At 35.8% G+C, this 3944-nt stretch overlaps 1 long non-coding RNA gene across 1 annotated transcript; it reads right to left on the reverse strand.

Annotated features, from left to right (window-relative positions):
• Positions 1–2271: 2271 nt before the first annotated feature.
• On the reverse strand, positions 2272–3740 carry LOC120270844. Its single transcript, XR_005539691.1, has 2 exons — positions 3551–3740; positions 2272–2461 (listed from the first exon to the last, which is right to left on the reverse strand). It is a non-coding gene; the product is annotated as an uncharacterized LOC120270844 (long non-coding RNA).
• Positions 3741–3944: the final 204 nt, after the last annotated feature.

A 3944-nucleotide genomic window follows, 5' to 3' on the forward strand; every position in this document is an offset into this window, starting at 1 on the left:
ACTTCGAAGACTCACTTAATCAACCTCCTATTGATCACGATTTTCCATCCATGTGATATGATTTTACCAAGATCTCCACTATGATTATCACGGATGATAAGCTTCCTCTCACGAGATTGACTAATGCTTTCACACCTACTCTTTAGGCCTATATGTCTCTTGCATCCTAAATCCCTGAGCAAGGACTTATATAGTCTCTCAAATCCTTTCTTGGAAACCTTACTTTTGTCTTAATTCTCTATAGCATTCAAATTTAAAATCTTCCAAATCTGGCATTGTAATTTTGTTGCAACCAAGTTGCAATTTGACCTACCTACTGGCATTGACTCAATTATAACTTGGTTATAATTCGACCTCAAAACATTTCAACTCTCTAGATTGAGTTTGAGTTATAGGGCATCAAATCCTCCCGATCTAAATAGACAACACCAACGAGTTGAACTCCTATGTCATGCTTGTAGGAAATGGCAGCAGTTACGCTCCTTTAACTTTGGCCATGTATCCTTTTTCTTGGGCTTAATTTCTTTTCCATTGAATTCTCCATTACTTTTTCGGTTCTTTCTCTCTTCCATTATCGTTTCTTTCTCCTTGATTGTAGCAGTTTCAGTTTTCTTTGAGTGTGAAAAGGTGTATATAAATATTTGAATGGAGAGGTTCAAAGGAGCAGATCTATTCGCTCTCTCTTGACTTTTCCTTCTTCAATTCTCCCAATCTTTTTCTTTTCTTTGCACTATTGTTTGAATGATCCCCAATTTTCTAGCCACGAGTGCACTCATCTGGAAAAGGGTGAGTTAACCTTAGGAAGCAACCAGCATTCAAACTTGCACAGAGGGTCTACCAAAATTGCTCTTAAGGCAGTGGTTAACATGTCACATCCATTTGTTGTTGAGCATTTATTTTGATTTTACTATTTCATTTCCTGTCTCTAAAGTCTCAAATCTCCAGTGCCTTGTTAACAATTTAAGAGCGATTCACTTTGTTTTCCATGGCAATTTGGATAAACAAGACCCTATATGTTGAGAAATTTAACAATGATGAAAAGGAAAAACAAAAAACAATAACACAAAGACATGAGATTTAACTAGGTTCGGTAGAGTATGCCTACATCCTCGAGAGCAGAGTGGCTGCCGATTCTCTTATTAGAATGAAATTAGGGTTACATATTACATGAATATATATATATATATATATATATATATATATAAACCCTACCATGTATAATTTACCAAAATACCCCTATACTATATCGCGGGCAACACTACTCGATTTGTTGATGCTAGAACCATTAGATGGAACTAACTATAAATGTTGGTCTAAAAAATTGTTGATTTTCTTTAAATAGCTTGAGGTTGATTATGTATTGTTTTATTTTCCATTTTTCATTGAAACGAATACCTTTGGAACCTTCTCTGACCCCTTGCTACACTGATCACTACACCTATTGTTCATACCAAGCAAGTGGATGAGGAATTAAGGAAAAAAATAAAAAATAAAAAAGACAACAAGACTGTTGAAGGACACATGCTGAACCACATATCTAACCCTCTTTTTGATATGTTTATTACTTAGAAATCTGCCAAAGAGATTTAGAACCTGTTGGAAAAGAAATATGATGCTAATGATGCAGGGAAAAAGAAGTACGTTGTTGGTAAATGGCTGTAATTTTAGATGATTGATGACAAACCAATCATGGAACAAGTACACTTATATGTGAACCTGACTGCAGGTGTCCTCATTGAAGGAATGAAGATGTGTGAAATCTTGCAAGCCAATGTCCTTCTAGAAAAATTCCCACCATCCTGGAGTGACTATAGGAACCAACTCAAACATAAGAAAAAGGATCCCACCTTGTAGGAGCTTATTGGTCACATGTGGATTGAAAAGGCTAATCACGTCAAAGATAAGCAAAGCTCTTCTCCTGTTAATGTTCCTAAAGCTAACCTTGTTGTTGCTAGTAAATATTCAGCTAAAGAAACATTCAAGCACAATACTAAGAAAGGTCATTATCAAGGGAATCGTAAGAAGCATAACCAGGTCTGCAAAGGTGGGAACCAGATTGAAAAGAAAAAACTAAGTTGCAGTGCTATGTGTTACCCGCCAGCCCCAAAGCCGGGCCTGCTAACAAACCGACCGCATCCAACAGGGCTAGGCCCCACCGAGTGCAAGGTCTTATATCTCAGATCTAGTCAGATTTAACACCAATAGACAAAACAGGGAATAATAATACAGAAATACAAACAAATCACAGTAAACAAAAATAATTCAAGTATATGCTTTAACAACCCTACGGAAACACAATATGCCACACTTAATAGTTTAAATCCAGAATACAATAGATTACAAGACTCACTCAAATAGACAACAAACTACGAGGTATACAACCTCAACGTTCAATTATTAAAAAAAAGACAACTACAGAAAATAAACCCAAGCACACCCCGATCCTAAGCTTACTCGCCACCTGAAAAGGAAATCATATAGTACATGAGCCACAAGGGCCCATTAGGATCGCAAAACGGCAGAGAAATACAAAGTAACCAGAATTTCACAGATATAGCAATAAATGTCAGACAAAGAACAGAAGATAGCTGTAGAAAGAAATTAACAGACAAAAATACAAAAATAATTAGAATACAGAAAATATGGAAAAATTAGAAGTGTACATCTTCCTGACTAATAAAGAGAATCAACAACTTGAGGCCGGATCTTCAATTATGAAGTCAGAACAGATAGAAAATCAACAGTCAAAGCTGGATCTTCGACTGCAGTCAAAATGGGCATGCATGTCTGATAGCGCTACTACAGAAAACATGTGCACATGGCTAAGACTTACTCTTCTTAGCTGGGCAAGATGCCAGGAATAGAGATGTACCAAAAATCACAACAATACGGTGTACACACTAGTGAAATATTAAATAAATCATTTTACAACATAATTAAATTAAATAAATGAATAAATAGAAAATAACAGAATAATAATAGAAATACCAACATAAATAATACCATAATTTCATGAATAAATAAGTTTCTAAAATAATTAAATAATTAACTAAACACCAGAAATACAGAGTTATACAGGTATGAGAGCCTATCTGGTTCCGGGCTACGGAGTTGGGTTCACCAAATGCCGCAAATTAAGACTCACTACAGGATCTACCCAACAAAATAAGCTATACTTAACAATTACAAAGCTAAGTCCGTATCTAAAACCTCCAACTAAACTCAAGGCATGAAGAAGGGCAACCCCCAACTAAACTCAAGACATGAAGAAGGTCACACTAACAACCAAATCTTTAGAAATATAAAAAAACTAAACCGAAATAATATACATTTGGACTTAATGCTAAACCAACATTAGCTACATGTTTTCAAGGATGCATATAACTAATCAAACTAAGGTAGCATGCTTGGAAGACATGCGGCTTACAAAAATACATGCATAAATAAAGTGAATCAAGACTGTATGCTTACACAAAAAAGAATAACCAACCAAGAAATAGGTTACAAGAACTTCACAACAACAAGCCACTTCAAACGCAGGATCATTTACCTCTAAACTCATCGATGAGCTACCGGTGGAGAGGTTGCTTCTTTAGTCACCGAACTTCCACAAAGAAAATTGAGCCGATGCCTTCTTCAACCACCAAAAGCTTCCAGAGAAAGTTAGGTTGATTTGAAGAAGAAGAAGAAGAATTCTTTGAAGAAGAAAGATTGCTTTTAATTATTTCAGCTTAAATCAAACTTCATGAAAGCTCCAACTAGATCCACAATTCACGTTGATAAAGCCAAACATGTGGGCTCAGCTTCCACAAATTTTCTAGCGGGGTCCACTTCTTCAAAGATGCTCTGAACAAGGGAAATGCTATCATTACACTATGTATGTGGAAAAACTAGACACAAAGCTTATTAATGCTACCAACATCGTGGGTAACAAAAAGGCTGAT

Source organism: Dioscorea cayenensis, chromosome 10, assembly GCF_009730915.1.
Source record: "Dioscorea cayenensis subsp. rotundata cultivar TDr96_F1 chromosome 10, TDr96_F1_v2_PseudoChromosome.rev07_lg8_w22 25.fasta, whole genome shotgun sequence".
Classification (NCBI taxonomy): Eukaryota; Viridiplantae; Streptophyta; class Magnoliopsida; order Dioscoreales; family Dioscoreaceae; genus Dioscorea; species Dioscorea cayenensis.